We start from the raw sequence: 22,451 nt of genomic DNA on the forward strand, positions 1-22,451 counted from the left end.
CCACAAGTTTTCTTAGAAACGTCTTCAGAACACCCCCATTTTGTTTATTTGCGAAGATTTCTGGACAGCCCGAGTGTTCTTAGAACACATTCAACTTGACAGAGAACAATACGGACAGCGTCCTCAGGACACCCCCTTCGAACATTCCCCCGACACCGCAAGTGTTCTTAGAAGCGTCTTCAGAACACCACCATCTTGTTTATTTGCGAACATTTTAGGGCACCGCGAGTGTTCTTAGAACACATTCAACTTGACAGAGAACAATACGGACAGCGTCCTCAGGACACCCCCATTTTGTTTATTTGCAAACATTTCAGGACACCGCAAGTGTTCTTAGAACACATTCAACTTGCCAGCCACAACCCCCCATTCATATTTGCGAACATTTCAGGACACAGCGAGTGTTTGACAACGTCTTCAGAACACCCCCATTTTGTGTATTTGCGAAAATTTCAGGACACCGCGAGTGCTCTTAGAACACATTCAACTTGACAACGAACAATACGGACAGCGTCCTCAGGACACCCCCATTTTGTTTATCTGCGAACATTTCAGGACACCGCGAGTGTTCTTAGAACAGTTTCAGCTTGCTTGCGAACAAAACGGACACATATTGAGTCCTCAGAACACCCCCCATTCAGTTTATTTAGAACATTTCAGAACACCCGTGATGTCTGCAGACAAATCGAACACAAAAAGAACGTCTAACACATAAAAAACACAACTTTCATCCTAACTAATACACTCCCACCCTCCCCAAACACTCCTACACACCAACACACGCTACTAAATACAAATTTTGAACAAAGTTTCACCGCGCTGTCCGCGGACATCCGTGAATCCGAGATGGTGGGCGCTACCAAAAATCTGACGCGCTTCACGCTCCATGCCGTCCACTCAGCGAACACGTTGCATGTCCGCGGACATCACGCATGCCGATTGGCCAATCAGGACACTGTCCGCGAAGCGAACAGGGAAGTGTGTCCGCGGACCGAACACAGATATCACTATTTTTTTTTACCTACTTTTTGGTCATTTTAAAAAAGACTACTGGACTGATTTTCACCAAATTTGCAAAAGCACGCTTTCGGGACCAAGCCGCTGCTCCTGGTCCAAATTTGGTGAAAATCCGTCCAGCGGTTTGGGCTGTAGACGCGAGCAAAACATTTTTCCCATTCAGTCTATGGGAAAAAAAAAGTTTTGGGACCCCCCCTATAACTTTGCCTCCCTGGACGAATCCTCACCAAACTTTGCAAAAAAATTCAGAGTGACCCAAATACTTTTTTTGCAAAGTTTGGTGAGGATTCGTCCAGGGAGAGCGAAGTTATAAGCCGCCCAAAAAGTGCTCTTCCTATGTAAACACCAACTTAACCATAACTACATGGCCACTACCGTTTTTTACAAGGGAGAAAGTTAATAATAAAACGGTCCTACTAGGACTTGTGACATTCAGATCCTGCGAGTGCAATAACAAGACGTGCGAGGTGGGGGGAGTGCCGGTCAGTGCGAAGTGAAGTGTTAGGGTGGGAAGGGAAGTGCAGGATAAAGTATCAAGAGAAAAAAGGGGATGAAGGAGGGGGGAAGAAGCCGCAAGGGCTAGGCAAGTGCTGAGGAGAGGCCAGTAGGGCAAGTGCAAGGGATTGCAAGGGGTGCAGGGGGAGAGAGTCCACATGCAAAGTGCAAAGATGGTGTGGACTGGGTGGGGGGGCTGGAGTCCTGTAGAACTCATAGGAAGCCAGGCAGCCAGTCACTAAGACAGACGGGGTGTTAACAGGGATGGGGAGAGGGAAGGAAGAAGAGAAAAAAGGGATTGCATGGGGTGCAGGGGGAGAGGGTCCACATGCTAAGTGCAAGGAGGGGGCTATGCGGGGGGGGGGGCGCTGGAGCCCTGTAGAACTCAGAGGGAGCTAGGCAGCCAGTCATGTTTTATGTAGTCTTTCTTGTTTTATTGAGTTTCTTTAACCTATGGATTTTATATTTTAATATGTTCGTTTTTAGGCAATTGTTTGGAAATACCTACAAGGCAATGGTCAAGCACCTCAAAAGAAAACACTACTACTTGCAGGGAAACACAATTTATATTGATGATTGTGCAGAAATGTACAGAACAAGTTGTATCTTCTAAAAAGAATACTAATATCCAACATGTCATGAACAATGTTGACAAGCATGTATCTAATACAAAAGAACATTTGTAAAATGAGATCAAAACTAGGAATTCATTAGGAACCACACATAAAGGAGAGATGCCATTTGGGTGTTTACAGGGGTTGCAGTTGCGACCCCTGAGGTCTCCCTTGCCACCCCTGTGGTCTCCCTTGGTACACCTAAAAAGACTTTTTTTTTAGTTTTAAATGTAAGCACCTGGGATGTGGCAAGCGCCATGTGGCTCTTTGTTTCTGGAGTAGCTGGCTTTCTTGATCAGGCCTCTTAAAAAACAGGGGGTTCCACAAGTATAACACTTTGAGCAGTTGCCCTAAATAACAAAAGAATAGGTATACCACATAATGTGTCCTTCTGGAATTCTATACAATAATTGCTAGATTCATTAAAGGTTTATTTCAGGCACACCTCAGGGGGTGATCCACTGATTTAGTCTGTTCTTAAATACCTCAACTCAGCCTTTCATCCTTCTGAGGTTGATAAATGAGTACCAACACAGGTTGGGTGATATTGTATGTATATTTATTCTATATAAAGCGCTTGAGCATAAGTGTTTCATAATAACACATCATTATCATTTGGCCTTGGGCGTCTGCTTGGATTCGCAGTAATTTGGTAATATTAGCCCATACACACTGATATTAATGATACATATGTTGATCTATTCTTGTATGAAATGTATATCACATTATAGTGATATTGTAACCAGATATTTCGTAGTGTACTTAGGAACAATGCTATGTGATACCACTTCCTGGTTTGTCAAGGGGTAAATGGTCATGTTCCATTGCTTCCTGTGATGCCACTTCAGGGTGGGGTCAAATGACATCACTTCATGTGATGTCATCAGAGGTCAAGGGTCATGTGATGTTAATTCCGCTACCCCTGGCATTTTGCTGAAATGACGTCTCATGACGTCTCTTGCTTTCCATTTCATGCTATGGTCTATCGATTCTCCTGCCGCTTGCTCTTCAAGTTTTTTGTCTGTTTATGTCCCTGTGAGAGCTCTGAGGCCCTTGGACGATTTAGCGTTATACAAAAACCAATATAGATCGATAAAGTGAAGCAATCAAAGAGTGTAAATAAACAGAATGGTCAGAAGAAAATACATTTACTAGGTGCTTTTAGAAGACAACATAGAATACAAGTCCTCTGCAAAAGAATATTTACCATTGGCCTTGGTGGGAAGCAGCTCCATGCTTTTCACACTGAAAGATTTTAAAATGAGGAAAGATATGATCTGACATTAGATGTGGCTTTAGCTATTACTGAATCTGGGAGAGGATTTTAGGTTAAGAACATTGCAAAATGTGAACGTGAAGAAATAAAGGAGAGTGTTATAAACAAAGGAGTAGATGTCGATGATGTCCATGGACTAGATGTTCAACAATCAAGTAATGGAATAACCAATGATATAAATCCAAACTCTCTTTTTATCAACCACAACAAATGCTATTAAAAGAGCCTTTACGGACCATTGTTTCACACTAAGATGTTCTGCATCCTGAATATTACATGAAAAGTGTTCATTCCCATGATCAGTGATATGTGCTCCATCCATTTAAAAAACATTGATTGCAGCATGGTGAATGTTGGTATTTTTGAAGTTTGTCATATACTGGTCATGAAGAAATGCACTGACAACGTTATACATATTACTTCTGGCTTTTTCAATTTGTGGACACAATTCTTATGACCTTTTCCAAAAGTGTCTAAACTATTAAATGCACAACGAAAAACGAACCATATTAATCTGACTGTATTTGCAATTCACCATGTGCTAACACAATGTAAACAGCAGATTCCATTTCATACACAAACTCCATGCCATTACATCTCTAAATGTTTAATACCAAGATCATTTGAAATACCAAGCCTCTTTATTGATACATCCAACAATCTCCAATGACCCTGACAGTCTTTTCTTTCAGCTGCATTCCTTCCCCAAATAACAGAATGAGGTACTAGCGTGTTTCCTTTTAACTACAACAACCCCATGACAAACAGAACACCTGATTGGCTAAGGTTCCCGTGTGTATGAGCATGGTGCACGCGTCCTTGAGCAGCAGCAGTCCTCTTTCACTGCAGGGTGATACAATGGCATGGCAGACTGCCCAGATATCATAAGCGGGTCATGAAAAATCAAATGTGTTTGCGAACATTTGATGAGGGATACGCAGAGGCTCCTTCCGTCCCTTTCTACCGACACATGCTGAAATAATTTCCCTTGCTGTAACCTTCTCAACTCAGTTCAACAGTTCAGATGTATCTTTCAAATCTGAGAGTTCATTTGTGCTGTTAATCAAACTTCTGCATCTTTACTCTTCCAGGATCTACAGCCATCAACATCTAAGAAGATATGTTTTAATAAATCATTTAGAAAATGCAATCAAACATGATACAACAATACATTAGTTAACTGTACCAATGTACAGAACATTAGCAATTTACATTTTTGTTTTTAACAACGTTAATGTCATCCAAATGATAAACTATGCTTTTTAATGTAATACCCTCTTTACACTAGGAATAAATCCCCGGACAATACATTTAGTGCGAGTGATTTCTGCTCTCATTATTTGAATATACTTAAAATAATGCACAACTCTGAGGTAAGAATTGAAATGTGCTTCCAAAAGATGCACTGACCACCCCCTTTACATATATTGCTGTCATCAACACACAGCGTCCAACACTAACATATGGCCAACTCCCAACACATATATGGCACTGGGAGTTTGTTTCACAGTGATGTGACCTTAAAGGTCCTATGATTCTAAATTGTAAACGCAGCTCTGGCCCTCACTACTTAATAATACAAGCATGCAAGTAAAAATGTTGTTTCAAACCTGTTGCTACCACACTTGGCAAAGCCAGACAAAGTTCTTTATAGCGCTTCCCTCTATGCCTTTTCCCAATAGGAGCAGCACATGTGTCTCATATATGCACATTTCATAATGTAATGTATGTATTTCAATATGCCATACATGCCGACTGAAATGTACAACGATACAAAAGGGGAGGGTATTTAAATAGAATATAAATATGTTTATCTATTATCCATTTGTATACATTGTGCAGGACACTAATATATCTTCTCCTTCATTTTCAAAGTAACCTTAATCAACCAGATGGTTGTAGCACAAGAATCTCTGTGTTTCACAAAATGTAAGTGCATCCCTTTAATAAGTGGCCATTAGAACCTGAATTAGAAATATTCAGTTGGTACCATGGAGCCATCGCGTAGCTGACAGCTCGTGTTGTAAGGGGAGAAGCAATGCGGATGCCTATTAGACCGTTGGTAGTATTATGTAGTAGTAGTATGGTAGTCTCATGTACCCATTCCATCACTCAACATCGCAGTAAAGCATTGCAAGTGTCAACACAGCAGTGTATAACCCATGTATGTATTCCATACACCCCCTGCCTCATTACCTATGTAATACCACTCCTTAATTATGCATGTATCTCCACTTCCCATCACTGTCTCATATGAAAATCCCCTCCTCGCCCATGCTCCTCGTTACCATGCAGCTCTCCTACGCATCCCATTTCCTCATTACCCAGACAACCTCCCTACTTATTCAGTGCCCTCATTTCCCAGACAACCCCCTTCTCCTACAACTCACCTTTGTGCAACTCCCATTCTTGTTCTAGAACCTTATTATCCCCATAGCACCCCTCAATATTCCATGCCTTCTTTTCCTTTGCATGTCACTTCACATCTCTGTATCTCATTACTCACACACTTACAAAAATACATGGTATAACCAGGAACTTTCATATTTTCCACTCCCCTCTACACCTATTCCCAACAGTAGCAAGGGATGTCTGTCATTTCTTCACATTTCAAAATGCATCCATTTTATACATTTAATGTGTGCATTTCAATGTTCAGAAATAGCCACTTCCAAAATGCAGACATGGCAATGGATTTAAAAAACATATGAACGTATGCATATATTATACTGTTGTATGTACGTTCTACAAAAACAGTAACATTTCTTACTTATAGTTTCAAGGGAATCCTGAATCAATCAGAGAGGAACCTACAACAGCAATCACTGCTTTTCACTCAAAGTAAATACATCTCTTTAGTAAGTGGCCTCTAGAATCTGCACTACAGATCTCCAGTGTGTATGACAAATCCACCTACCTAACTACTCATATGAGGTAAGGGGAGAGGCAACATGAATACCCATTAGAACTTTGGCAGTATTATTCCTAAAAATATTACCAAAATCATTTACCTTTTCCATCACTCACACGAAATCCATCTAATTTTCAGTGTCAAAACCGTGGTTTCCAACACTCACATTACCCATTCAATACCACTCCTCGTCCCAGTCCTCATGAAGTACTTAACCTCTTCACTGTCCCTAATTACCCATGCAAGTCTTCTCCTCATCCCAGGTGCTAATTAATCAAGAATATCCTAACCTCCTCCCACTCCTTCATTACGCAGACAACTTCCTTGCTTATCCCATGCTCTCACCAACCACATAACTCCTCTCCATCTCCAACCCTTTGTTATGCACATACCCTCCCTTCTCATCCCACACCCTCATTACGCACACAGCTCACTTATACGATGCAATCATTTGTTACCCACACCGCTCTCTTTCACATTCCTAAACCTCATTTCTGATGCAAAGCTGTTTCTCATCCCAGTACTTGATTACCCACACAAAGCTTCTCATCCTCCGAATCACTCATGGCCAACAGAATTCCCCTGCTCATTCCAATCCCTCAGAATAAACACAATTCCCCTTTAAAGTACAGAGTACATTTCAATTGCAATTTCTGATTGATATCATACACAACCGAAAAATTACTCTCATTATATCTATCATTCAACGGAATATATCCTTGTTGTTCATAATTACCCATGTATATTTCTATATTTCTTCCTTTGTTGTTGTTTAACAATGGCAGGCCTTTTAACAGCCCACACACGCTTTAATGAAACTAAACAAAAAATGCAAAACAAAAAAACAACTGGGGCATGCAGGTTACACGTTTCATTAAAACAGTACAAGTAACAGAGGTGATAACTTTCCACTTGTAAAGTACAAATACAGCAACTACTGAAATAGTACTCATTCACCCCTTTCAAAAAAGCTATCCAAACAATTGACCTGCAAAACAGTTTAATCAGAGAGTCAACATACAAAACAAAAACAAAAAACGACTTTTAAAACATGTCCTCTAACATCAATTCGGTATCAATAAGATATTAAAAACGCTTTAAAAGAATGTTCCATCAATGCTCTGACAAGTTACATTTTACAAGTTACCCTTGGCAATTATCAAGTTTTAGAAGCAACAATTGACAACACATTTAAACTATAAAGAAAGCAGTTTATTTTCATCATGAACAGAATGAAACCATCAACACAAATAGTTGAAACACTAGAAAATTAACTTAGAGACATGCACAATGTAAATGTAGATAACATCTGTAATATATGTAATGGTAATTTGTTTCATATTACCAAAAATGAACCCTTCTGAGATCAAGAAGCCTTCGATCAGGATCAACTGTTATGGATATTGATGGCAAGGGCTATGAAATAGTCAGACGAAACGTTATGAAAAAAACTTTACTCACAAAATCAACTGTCACAAAAACAAACCCCTAATGTCTTCTTCACCAGGTACCAAGTCCAGTATATACAAATGGTCACGCAGCTCAATCTGCAATGTGTAGCCACAGTTGTTCAAAACCTTATGACTATTTGTGGAGCAATACATAAAAGGAAAAGGAAAATACTCCATGTTGGCTGCACCACTATCTGGCAGTATTCCCGTGTAAGAGCACACTCGTGTTGGCTTTGTCCATAATGCACTAATGTCACAGTAGGAATCGTATTAATGTTTGATGTGACAAATTATGCAAAGTACTCTTTGTAGGATTAATAAATCGGGCAATTTAAAAACCCACCCTAAATAAGACACACATAATGATCAACTTTCTTTTAGGTTATTTTAAAGTACCTGGGAAGACCTAATCAAAAGACATTAATGTACAAAAATATCACTCCCACACTCTGGAACAAAAAACAGGCAGATTTGAAATTACAATGAATTTCATTTCAAATATTTCAGGCAAATAAATATTGAAGCAGATGGCTCTTCGATTATTATAAGGTAAATCATCTGAGTCAAACACCAATTAATGCTTAACTCAAAACACCTTAATACTTGCTACTCCTTTATACCAGCACACACCACCATTTATTTTGGCTATTTCAATCACTCACCCACCCACTATTGAACCAGAGGTTTAAAGGTCAGAACAAGGCTTCTTTAAACAGATACATCAATCATGTTATGATAATAATAAAGTTTCCATTTCAATATCTTGACAGACTTCCATTATTCTGAGCAAACACCCACCACTTAGGAAACCATACTTCTGACATAAACAGCTACTTGCTAATCAGGCACAATCCATTATAAGGACTATTTGTGGCAAAACTGTTGTGTAATTGGAATTGGTTACAGTGGATTTTTGTTAAAGAATTAGTGTATTTATGTGATATAATAATTTAGCATTTATATAGCGCTACGAACCCTCAGGTATCTGAGCACTGCTTATTATTACCCACGGTGTGTGGTGCTCATTTACTGACCTCAGAAGGATGAAAGGCTGAATTTGGCCCTGCCGGGATTCAAACCTGCGTCATCGGAATGGCTATCGGATAGAGTGTTAACAATAAACGTGTTAAACTCAAATGAGAGTCTTGTAATTTTGAGACCATAAACCATGACCAAAGGTTATTCAATTTTTACCTTAATCTTGACTAGGGTTATTTCCAATAGTCCAAAGGTGTTGTGTTGTTTTATTAATTTACTTTAATTTATAATGGTCTCAGATCACTCATTTCCAATTACAGTCTATGGGACATGAGTTCTTAGGGTATCACAGAGAACATAGGAAAAAGACCCTGAGCATGCTAACACCAGATGCTTCAGTTTTATTTGGATTCACAAGCCCCTCTGAGTCTGGGCACTTATACAAGGACTTGAATTCAAAGAAATGTCCAAAAAGACCATGCTTAAAATCCGAAATGGGAGATTTGGCTGAAAAGTTCCACTAAATCCCCCATTCGGTGGCAAGAGCTGCAGGGGCTGCGGGGGCCCCCGCACCCTTGTTCACTATACTGCCCCCGCAGCCGGCCCAGTAAAAAGTAGAATAATAAGAAAGGAAAGGACCCTGCCGTGCCTGTTCCCAATCACGGAATGAAAGGGAACACAGCAAGTCAACGGCACACAGTAAAGTGCGCCACCACAAGGTAGGTAGGGGTGTGGGGGCAAGGGCAAAGGCTGAAATGTTCAGCTGAGAGAAGAATCATTTTCGGACTTTTCTCCCTCTAACATTTCAGCCACAGGCTTGCAACCCCAATCCGAATTCAATCCAATCTGCTCTCTTCCGCATCAGTGCTGTCTGCAATCAATCCAGCTGGCTAACGTTTTTTAGCTGTATCTCGCCAAAATCCCCTCCAATGTACCTTATATAGACTGCAGACTCCTACTTCTAAATGTGTTGTACCTTTTTTATTTCTCTCTGGAGGATCAAATGTATTGGTAGCTTATTCTAGTGATGTCATGTCTGAGCTGTCCAAAGGGTTTGGTAAAGCTAAGGTTCCACCATCCCCCGTCATGATGCCATTTCGCCTTATACATTAATTAAATATTTCTAGTTTCAATAAATCTACTTTCCAATTGCCTAACGGGTTTATAAACTAGCTGCTGAAATGTATCTCTTCCTAGGGAAATACATGATTACCCTGGATTCTGTAACTTAAAAGAAATTAGAGATATGATAGTTTAACCCTTTATTGCAACATTTTTGGGTAGATTGTGATTATTCTTATAATTTTTGATTCAGCTCATGATTCCCGACATGCAAATATATCTCATTGATTTCTATGACCTTCAGATCCTGATTTATTAATGTATTTGTGAATATTAGCATTTGTAGTCATTGTGTTAAAATGCATTTGTTTTTTCTCTCACATGATTTCCCATGTAAAGCATTTAAATTCTGTTTCCCTGAAGTGATATCTGAGATCTAAACATTCCAATGTTATCTGAAGTTCAGATAATTACTCGTTTAAAGATTAGCTGAGCTCCTTCATTATCCTTCACTCAAAATGCAAGCTAAGTTGACCAGTATTATGGACTCCCTTATCTGTAAACAAGAACACTTGAGTGTCACCAGATTCAAACAGACCCTCTATTCAAAGGCACTTGATATATTAGCAGGATTTGCATGTCAAACTAATGTTCGTATCTGACTTTGGAATAGTCAAGAGAACCACTGGAAAGAGAAAATGGAGCTGCATTTATAAAGTTCATTGTCAAAATAAAATATGGATTGCTGCTCTCTGCCTACAGTTGTTCACAAAATATAGGGTTCTTAGGGTTATAAAATAATCCTGAAACAAGGCCAAAGGCCTGTTTTTCAATGCTCAAAAAATAACCCTATTACATGACTTATCTACGGAACACACACATTCCTTTCAACCAGCTGTTCCAGCAAAGTTAATTTCTTCCTTGGATTAGCAATAGTTTAACCCCAGGTACCATCTCAATCTTAATGTACTGTTGGCCTGGTATCTGAAATATGGGCATCTGTACAGACACTTGTATAACAAAAAAAAAAACATCATTTTATTTTTAAGTGACATTTAAAGAAGGCAGAACCTATCTCTTTACATTAATTTGGACAGCCTGACCCCAGTTTCATTTTGGTTTGCGCACTTTATGACAGTGGACCCATTTCAGCAGCGTATACCTTTGCACGTGCATTGATAGCACCACATGCCTTGTAATTACACACTCATGCTGGCTTTGCCTAAGATAGACGGAAGCCCTGTAAGAAGACAATGTCAGTGCTGGCTGTGCCAATATATGCCAGATTACCCAAGTAATAACACTTGCATTGATTTTACTTATAATGCACTAATGACACATTGATAAAAAAATGTCCAGGATTGATGCACCAATGTATACAAGTATCCCCATCGAATCACACTCAGGTAGGCTATGCCCATAATACACTAATGCCACTGTGTGAACCCATTTCCATGCTTTTCAAGGTCCACCAACGGCACTGCCTGGCACCTTGTTTTTCCCTCTTGTATGATGCCTGCCCTTGCTTCAATCTGTGACCCTCCACATTCACACGCAAGTGCACACTGGAAGCATTGACGTGCAGACACGTTCACATGCTCAAACTCACAGACTGCATTAATTCACATGCACACATATTTACATGTGCATTCGCAGACACACAGGCATGCAGGCATACATGTATACAAAGCTTTCTATACTTAATCGCCAGTGGCACCTGAGCTTCGACTTCCATGGCACCTGCCACCTGCTTCTCCAGATGACCAACCCCATGCTTCAGCAGCATAGTTCATATTTGTATTTGTATTTAAGAGCGCATAACCACAAGGAACCAGGGCAAAGCTGCATCTAGGCGCAGATTTATCAATAATCGAAGAAGGGCAAGATGAAAGGATAGATGCACAGATCATTGAACCAATTAAGATGTCAACTGTGGCGCAGAGAATTGATCATTCGGAGGTCGGTGGGCAGGGAGTTCCAGATACGAGAGTCACCGATTGAGAAACATCTGGCTGTACAGTGCACACACTGGGAGGGAAGAATATTAAGAAGATTTTGCCCTGAGGATCTAAGCAAACACAATGGACAGTGAAGAGAGATTTTGGAAGTCAGATATTTTGGGCCAATGTTGTAAATACATTTAAAAATCAGACAGAGTGTCTTAAAATGAATCCGCTGCTGCACTGGCAGTCAATGTAAAGTCCTGCAACACAGCGAAACTGATGCAGACCTAGGGAGACTGAAGAGAAATCTCACTGCAGCATTCTGGGCAACTTGAAGGCGATGGATCTGGCCGGTAGGAATGCCCAGCAGGCGGGCATTACATTAGTCCAGTCCAGAATTAACCAATGACCGTAGAACTGCAGGGCGATCTGATTCTGCGATGAGTGACAGGACTGGTTTTAACAATTTCAATTGATGGAAATAGCTTTGACAACTTCCCTAACATGTGAGTTACAACTTCAAGTTGCCTGCCAAATACACCCAAGGCTTTTGCCCTTGGTAGAGAAGATAGTAGGGACATCAAAAGGTGCTTGTCAGGGCTTCTCAGAGTGAAAGCCTGTAAGTTGATATTTTGGACCGAATACTATCACCTCAGTTGTTGAGGGATTTACTTAAAGCTTGTTATCCAGCATGCTTAGAAAGACTAAATAGTGACTCAGGGCCATTGCTGTTGCACTTTTTGTGCATAGGCAAAGTGATGTAGTGGGGCCTTCCCTTCTGGCCACTCAATGTTAACCCCCTACACTATCTGCATAGCGCCTGAAAACAGACACATCCTTCTTCGGGCAGGATAGGCCCTTGCTCATGCCATAGGAGCTGCACAGCCTGGGCCACCACACATGTGTACACTGCCTGAGTGGGCATGCAATACAGGAAGTAGTGCTGCGCAGGGTGAAAGATGTAATGTAAGTAGTACATGTTTCACAAACTGCAAAAAACAGGGGGGGGGAGTACCATGAGCCCACACATGAGACGCCACCACCAGTAGGGATCCGACCCTCACCACCTGCATCAAACTATGGAAGCAGGAGGAGATATGGTAACATATGTTTAAGTGAGTATTTACACATCCACAGAATTGACTTCATAATGAAAATGGGGATGTTGTTCAGTTTTTTTTATTTTCTGGCGTATTTCCTTTCAATGTCAGTATATGTGTGCTTCTACGTACGCATCTATTCTATCAAAAGCAGTGAAAAAGAAAACATGCACAAACCATGTTGAATGCTGTTTACCGATTTGGGTTTTCTTTCACAGAAGAACTTCCATAATCAGTTTTCCTCATGTGAGCTTTCCAGCTCTTATATTTGCTTCTGCACTCCGAGAGCAAAGGTTTTGGCATCGTGTTCTGTCTGTCATGAGTATTTGAATCTTTTCAGTGCTCTTTGCTTCACTTCAGTTCTTGGTCCCCTGGGCCCTGCTCCAATTCCATGAGATGATTTCCTGATCGAGCTGCAGCTGTGTTTTGCGAGCATTGATGATTCCATTTTGTTTCTGTTTTCTTTATATAGTTCCACTGCATTAAACCAGTTACAAAATCCAGCCTAGCGCATCTCTCCCCATGGGTTCTGTTAGATAGTTGTTGTGACTTCAACATCTGTGGAAGCATAGGCTGAGCTTCCATAGCAAGAGAGTCAGGCAATCCTGACAACACGTTTGCCCATTTACTACCTTGTGTGTTCCTCTATTCGCAAACCTCCGATAAATGCTCCTGTTTCTACAATGGCGTTTTTTTTCTTTTGTTTTAAAGCAAGTCCTCCTGAGTGTCAGGATTATTTGCTTAGCCATCAATACCTTCTCTCGTAGGCCTGACAGAACCTTTTTTGAGAGGCTGTGGAGCTTTCACAAATCCCAGAATTACCACTTGGCCAAATGTAAACTAAGCATTGAAAAAAACACGGGCGGTGCAACGGAGCTCTGAGGTGTGCACCTTAGTCACACAGGCCACAGGTGGAAGAGCAGAGCTGTGTGCAGTTGCTCCTTTGTCCCAGAAATGGGTAATGGAGAAGCGGGCATGCTTCTTGCACACTCAGTGGTCCCGAATGAGAGACATAGTGACCTCCTCAGGCCTCATTTATCACTTGAGCATCAAAAATACGTCCATGTACCAAATACCCGATGGCATCACACACAAGGGGCATCGCATGACATTTGTCCCTCGTGACATCCCATGAAGTATTGACATATGTTCAGTTCAATGGGTTTCTTTGTGATCAACTTACTATGCCCAGCGACTGGTTCCTAGAATCCTTTCGGTTATGTGTCGCGGTCGTGAGATGATCGGAGGGAATCAGAAACTCAACCTCCGCTCTGAACAAAAAATTGTGATTCTCACAAATGACTTTGCCACACTTAATTTTCAACACAGAAAATTGTTCAGTTTAATTATGCAGTAGCAATCATATTTAAAAAGAGCCCATACAGATGAGACGTGTTTCGGCACCCCAGTGCCTTTCTCAAATCAGGGCATTAGTTTAACCAAAATTATACATTTTCCACATATGTATATTTTGCGTTACTCGGTCCATAGAGTGTCTGTCCCTGGGTTTAATCCCGCCTTCCAGATCCTATTTTTGTTGATCGTGTCCCTGATTTGAGAAAGTGTGTTGAACATGAATTGATGACCTCTGCCCCAGTTAACATTACAGGAGGTGGCGTTGCTGAAAAAAGGCAATGAGTGAAAGGTTAAAGGTTAATAAAATTAAGTTGTTGAAGCAAATACCATTTCAATCATTTAATACGTTATTCTGACTCAAATAGCCTATGTCTGCTTTTATAATCTTAGCTACAGACTTTCACTTAGGATACTACCTTGATGTTCCATCAATGCTCCTAAGCTATTCCAAGGTCACACCAGCGCATCAACCCTGGTAAAGGGGTATGGCCATTATTTTCCTTCAGAGCCTCATGAGGCTATTTAATGGCGCCTTAGACCAGTTATGGCCTCACTTATTAGGGATAGTCATCACATGAAAGGTAGCGCTTCACATACCCAGCCACTGGCATCATATGCCAAGTGTAGAACAAAATCCCCACTGACAGTGTCTGCCAGACATGTCCTCATATTTCAAGTAATTGGAAAATACTGCTTCCCTTGGCCAGGTGCTTCCAGCATATGGCAACTGCAGTTTAATTAATATGGGCAAGTAGCGTCATTTTATCTGGGTTGTAGCGAGATAAAAGGATATGAACAGGACATCACATGTGCCAGTAATATTCCAGGTAGAGTATTTATATGCAAATTGTAGTCTTAGTGCCAATTATCTGCTACACCACACCAAATGCAGCCTCATGGTCCAAGTAACAGATACTTTATGGCAAATGGTTCCTTATATAACAAGGTTAGGCTCAAATATAAAGAATAACCTCCCATTCTTGGTCTTTGGTAACATATACCAAATAGAATCTCTATTGTCCAAACACTGACAAACCTTTGCCAGGTAAAGCTCCCCAGACCATGTTGCTGGACCATTTTGCTAGACCATGTTGCTAGACCATGTTGCTAGACCATGTTAATGAATGCTCTTTGATCAATCAACCAATGTTTCCGTGAAATGCCTATGAACACTGTCAATGAATACTTAATGATCACTGGTCCTTCCTACGCATCTGTAAATCCCACAGAACACTGTTCCCACATTAGAGTAAATGCCCACTGAGCATGGCTGATGAATGCTTAATCGTCCTATGCCTCTATAATATCCCAGGAATACTGATATTATGCGTGTGTGAATAACCTGTGAATATTGATTCTATGCCTGTATGATTACCCTGTGAATTTTGATACTATGCCTGTATGAATACACTGTGAATATTGATACTATGCCTGTGTGAATACCACATGAATATTGTTACTAGGCCTCTGTGAAACCCCGTTGTTTACTGCTCCAACGCTCCTGCGAATGCACATTTTTACTGGTCCAACATCGCAGTAAATGCGTAATGAACATTGCCATTGAATACTTATGATTATTTATCCAAAGCGTACTGAATGTCTACTCTGATCCTAGTCTTTTACTGATTTTCATTTAAAATGTGTCTGAAGCTTGTGTTTACGTACACTGAATACCATGTGCCCCCCAAAGGTAAACCCCTCACACCTTGTTCACTGCAACATGCGCCTTCAAGCACGAACCCTCACACACCCACACATAACACGACCCATGAGCACCTCGTGCCGCAACCTTAGACTATGCTCCAGGGTCATGACCTATAAAGCAAATGTCATCCACACATCCAAATCGCACCGCCAGAGCTCACCCAAGGCACAGGCCCCCACACCATCTGCCCCTCCAGAGCCTTCTACTTTGAACAAGCCTTTACACCCAACAACCCACAGGCAGAAACCTGCTACCACAACCACCAGCCATGCTGCCACTGAAACACATCTCAATTGCGCCCTCATCAATGCCCGATCCTTCCCTGCTCACTCAGCAAACCTACACGATTTGATCACTATCGATGACCTAGGCTTATGTGCTGTGACTGATACCTGGCTTCAGGAAGCATCTGGCCCAGCTCTGGCAATAACACTGCCTGTTGGCTATACCATATTCCGCCAGGACCGCCCTCTCTAAAGGAGACGGAGTGGCGCTCATAGCCAAGACTCCATTGCCATCCGAAAAATTGACCACTCAAACTCCTGCAACTGCAATCTACTATCCCTAAACATCACCACATCACACAACTGCACCATCACTTTTCACACTGTATATTGCCCACTCAGCCCTCTAGCTGACTTCCACTCCTCCATCATGCACCTTGTCTCAGATAATCTGAAAACATCCTCTAAATTCATCCTAGCAGGCGACCTAAACCTGGGGCTTCAGAACCCTAAGGACACCCCAGCCAAAAACATGGCAAAAGCATTAGAAACACTAGGCTTCTCACATTCTATCACCAACCCCACCCACAACAAGGGCTGCACCATTGACTTGTTAGCCCACCACAACTGTGCTCCGGATGTCACAACCAACCTCCCTCTTCCATGTACAGACCACCACCTCATCTTCTTCACAATCTCCACGCCTAAGGTTCAAAAAGCCACCACCACACCTATCCCTTCCGCCTCCACTAGAAGTGCACGTCTCCTCACCAGGGAAAGACTAGCACCCTATCTCAAGGTCCCAGCCCTTGAGGCACGGTTCTCCAAATATCCTGAGGCTTTGGCTCTCTCCCTCAGCACTATTCTATCTGAAGCTAATGATGCCATTGCACCCCTAACATTCCGCAAAGCCAAACGCACTAAACGCGCTAACAACAGGTTTACTCCTAAACTCTCAGCTCTATGCACCAAAAAGCACACAGCCCTATTCAAATGGCAAACCAGCCAACTTGCCTTAGACAAACTTGAGTCTAACAAACTGTCTAATGAATATAAAAAAGCTATTGTCCTTGCCAAAGCTAACTCATTTAGCAACAGAATAGATAATGCCAAGTTCAACTGTAAAGACATTTTCTCCATCTTTAGAGAGTTAGAAACTCATGCCCCCTTACCCCTCAAGCCATCCTAAAGAATGAAGCATGGTGCGCCGACATACAAGCAGCCATGCTCCACAAGCTTGACACCCTGCAGAAGAAAATCAGAGCAAATCAACTTAACCCACTCCTCTCCAATATGACCCAATCACCCACTCCCAACCAGCAGACTACTGACACAACTCTCTTCTCGTTCAGAGACGTCAATGAGACAGAAGTCACTGCTATTATGAAGAACATCAAACCATCCATATGCAAAGGGGACATATGCCCAGTATCCATTATCACGGAATGTGCAGACTAGCTCATATTGTTCATCACAGTGTACATCAACGCCTCTTTTGCATCAGAATTGGTTCCTCCTATCCTAAAAGAAGCTTGGGGTCATCCCCATCTAAAAAAAGCACTCACTTGACCCATCCAATCTCACTAACTACAGACCCATAACCACCATACCCTTATTGCTCAAGATTCTGGACAAAGCAGCATACCTGCAAGTACAGGAATTCTTAGAATCAAAGAACATTCTAGGCACCAGGCAATCTGTCATGATCACGGCCCCGAAACAGCCCTACTGGACCTTAAAAATCAAATTTGACGATATCAGAGACTCTGGCAAACCTGCAGTTCTCCTTCTCTTAGATCTATCAGCAGCATTTGACTTTGTGGATCACAATCTACTTTGACAACATCTCTCATCCTCAGCCTTCTTCTGTCCAACCGCAATCACCTGGATTGCCTAATTCCTTGAAGGAAGAGCCATGCGTGTCTTCTCCGATCTAGCAGCTGCAAATCTAGACACCATCCTCTTCGGAGTACTGCAAGGCTCCTGCCTATCGTCCACATTGTATAACATTTTTACTATCACCCTTTTCAAGCTACTTGACTCGCTCGGCATCATGTACACTAATTATGCCGTTGATCATGATCATTCCTCTCTCCGGCAACTCTGACATTGACTCCAACACCCTTAACTCCATCTACGCCACCATCCACACATGGATTGCTGAAAACTGGCTATGCCTGAACCGCGACAAGACTGAACTACTACTGCTAGCACCGACTGATTCACGCATCATCCTTGATGCTAAAAAACAATCATTCATCATCGACAACATCACCATCCCGGTCTCCCAGTCAATCAAAACACTCTGAGAATTTTGACACCAACTTAACCATGTCCAGACAAATAAGCGCAATTGCTACCTCTGCAGCCTACTATTCCAAACTCCTCAATGCTACCAGACCATTCTTATCCACCACCAACTGTCTATCAATTGCGCAAGCCATCATAGGTTCAAGGCTAGACTACTGTAATGTGCTCTATACAGGAACCTCAGCAAAATCCCGGACAAATTACAAATCATTCAGAATAACACCTTCTACGCATCACTGGGCATCTCCAAAAGGTAACATATCTCTGCAGTTAGACAACAAGCACATTGGCTGCCTGTCCGCCAGCGCACCCTTTTCAAGACACTCGCCATCACGCATAAATGCATCCACCACACTGCACCTCCTTAAATATCCCACAGAGTCCTCCTGCCTCTGTCTACAAGACCCACCAGAACACCATATGCCAACATACTAAGCTACTGCCGGTCCCAAGAATTAAGCGTGCAAGAGGCAATGGCACTAGTTTCCTGTTAATTGCCTCTAGACACCGGAACTCACTGCTTCATTCCATCAGAAGTGAACCCTCTCATCTCACCTTCCACAAGGCCATCAAAACCAGATTGTTTGTCAAAAACTGTACTCTGTATGACCGCAGCTCAAATGTAACTCTGTATACGTGTTTTTAGTAATGTAACCAAACCCGCACACTGTAATGAGAGAACCTCTTACGCTTATCTAACTAATGAATGGCGATTGTAACCAAGCCACTCACCTAAAGAACGGTAAACAAGACATGTTTTTTTGTGGGCTAATGTAACCTAACCGGCCACTTATGTGTTCCAACTAAGACATATTCCTATGACAGAGCCTCGAAGCCCGTGGGCTGTGTGAGCGCTTTATAAATGCAAACAAATAAATAAATAAATTACTACTCCCTACCAAGTGAAGACTAATATGCCCAGGGTATGTTGTCTGCTTCTGCCACATGCTTGACACATGTCAGAGGGAGGATAAATCCCCACCCCATGTCCAATGCATAAGCCAAGAGTAGTACATAGGTTGCTGAGGCATTATAGGAGGAACAACATGTGGTACCCACAAACGATACTCTAGGCTTTAATGGACCATGGTAACATTGTGATGTATGCACTGCCTCTGTGATCATGGAGCACATAGGCAATGACAGTGATTGTAGCTGGAAGTGGCCTCCCTCAGCTCTGGCCATGGCCCAGGCGCGGCACTATATACAAAGTAAGGACTGATTCTAGTCCATGTATAAATATATGGTGCCTATGGAATTGACTCGTCTCATGAATGTAGCACATATCCACTGACTGCCCACAGACTTCGGAATTGTGCATGTGTAATGGGCTGCAACCATTCCCTGGGCAAACTGACCCTTGGTGTGGAACCGATTAGGCAAGTGTTACAGATGTTTTCATGCAGTATCTTCCTCTGAGGATGTTGTAAGCCTCACAACATTGTCTTTTTCTATTGCCCAATATCACTTAAAGTTTGGCAGGACATGTACACATTTGCAAAGAGCCAATCATTTTCTTTTTCTGAAAAAGGGTATACAACTCTCAGTGGTCTTCCCTTGTCACCTCCCCCTCCCCCAGATTCCCATCATTCTGCATTGATTGCTATATGCACTTTCAAAAATGTTTCTAGCATTGTGCCCATGGGCGAGGGTTCAAATAAATGGATATAAGATGGCAGCCAGAACAAAAATGGCAGCCCTGCATCTGTTAATCAGATTCCTGGATTCAGATGTGGATTATACAAAAATAAATTCTCAATGGACTTTAATTAAATCAACTGAAGATTGCAGATGTACTCAGAAGCCACCTAATAATACAAAGTTGGTGTAAATTAATTTATCAATATCTGCTGTAGATTATAGCAACATTCCAATGTGGCAATTTGAACAGTATTTTAAACTTCTGGGATCTCTCTACAACTATAATGCAACTCCCCCCATGCATTGGGCACTGCGTACCAACATTTCTCAAAATGTTTCATAATTCATTGCACGCTCTAATTGGAAAGGTTCATGTAGTGTAACTAGGAAGCTGAATGCCATTAGTAACTAGTATAACACTGCTCTTCCTATGCACGGGACATGACCGAATTCCAACCTCTGGGCACAGTCACCGTTCAGCACTGCAGCACCAATGCCCAGATGAGCCTGCAGGGATGGTCAGTGTTCCCAGGGTATGGCTACAGGACATTCCTTGACAACTGTGATCGCTGGCTATGGCCACAGACACTGCCTAAGGACATTACTGGTGAGCTCATAGTGTCCAGAACTTACACAAAAGCTATGCCCTGCTAATAGTGATGCATGGGCATGGCCAGAGTCATTACAAGTGAGCCAGTTGTCTGGTCATTCCCGGGCTCGAGTTACTGCTTAACATGAACAGCATGGTCAGAATTAAATCACATTAAATCACATGAAAATACATGAGCAAGTGGGAAAAAGCGTCTCACGCTCTCCAGGTTAAAAAAAAATCAAGTCCTCAAAATCCAGCAAAGTTGCTGGGGGTCTCTAAAATAGAGGTATTTAGCACATTTCTGAGAGTTCTCCCTAACAAGAGGTAAGAACAAACCCACCAACCCAACTCTATAACCTCAACCTTCTGCATACACTTCTCATACAGAAACTCACACAACCACTTCTCTGTACAGCAACCTGAAAGTACTTCACCACATTGCAACAACATACAAACAGCACATAACCCTGCACAACAGCACACTAGGAAATTGCACCAAACCGAAAACCACACTTAAGCTCAGCGTATGATGCAAACCAAACTGAAGCTGCCAACAGGACATCAAAACTCTCACTTTACTATTTCCTATAGACCCTACCAACCACCCTACTTCCACCCTTTTCAGATCCGCCAGAGTGCCTGGGAACCACTACGGTGGTGACAGTGCATGGTACACATACCTTTAACATTAACATTTCTTCCATAAAGCCCAGGCTTTTTCTGCGTCTCTGGGCCCTACCACTGGTCATGTTCCCGAGAGGGGAAACAGCCACCTAAACGTTCCAAGTCTCCTCAGAAAGCGAAAAAGTGCCCCTTCCGGTGACGGCACCAATGCTCTCCATTTCATTGATCATCTCAACCCAGCTCTTCAAATGGCGCACACCATGAACAGAATGAACAAAAACATATGTTTTTTTGATATATAACAATAAACGACAACAACACATACATGTATATCCCCAATGATCATTTCCCACAGTGAAATATTACGTAGACACTGCACACATTTATAATTTCATTTCACTTTCTTGTATTGCTCTGACACCTACTATGCCAGGTTTTGAAAGAACCCCACATTAAATGTAGGGTTACACTTGTCTTTAAACAGATTAGATCTTGATGATGCGGAGAAGGACAATAGTCACACAAGTTGGGGGATAATGATGTCAGACGAATAAAGGGAGGAGAATGAGAGAGCGCAAAAAGAGGGTGCATTCAGATTTGAAAAATAATCAAGTATAGACAAAGTGGTAAAATGGTCAGATTTAGAAGACCCCAAAAAGAGAACCTCAGAATGATTGCTCAGTATAAAGGACGTATCATTGCCTTATGTAAGTAGGTTAAGGGCATTACCAGGACGGAGACACACGGGCGAGATAAGCCCCTCCTGGAAAACACAAAGCATGGGCAGGAGTGATTATGGACCAGGGTTTTCACAATTCCCATTATTGGAGAAAGGGGAGGACAACAACCTTGGCCACAGATAGATAAAACCAATTTAAGATGTACATTGCTGAGTTTGACTTCTGGTGCAGGAAAATTGATTCATGAGTTAGAGAGAATGGCATCAGGAATGCTGCTAGGTATAGGTGACATAAAAGGCTTACTAGCAGCTATTCTAGGGGAGAGAGCTGACGACATTTGGGAACAAGCAGGATACGCAGGTGTGACAGCGCAAACACGACACATGATGGAGAGCCATTTAATAATTACAGAGCGGATTTATGGCGGGCGCTCTGAGTGCAATATCCTGATACATCAGATATGGGTGCATTT

The sequence above is a fragment of the Ambystoma mexicanum genome, chromosome 6p (genome assembly GCF_040938575.1).
Source record: "Ambystoma mexicanum isolate Mex_15411 chromosome 6p, UKY_AmexF1_1, whole genome shotgun sequence".
NCBI classification, from domain to species: Eukaryota; Metazoa; Chordata; class Amphibia; order Caudata; family Ambystomatidae; genus Ambystoma; species Ambystoma mexicanum.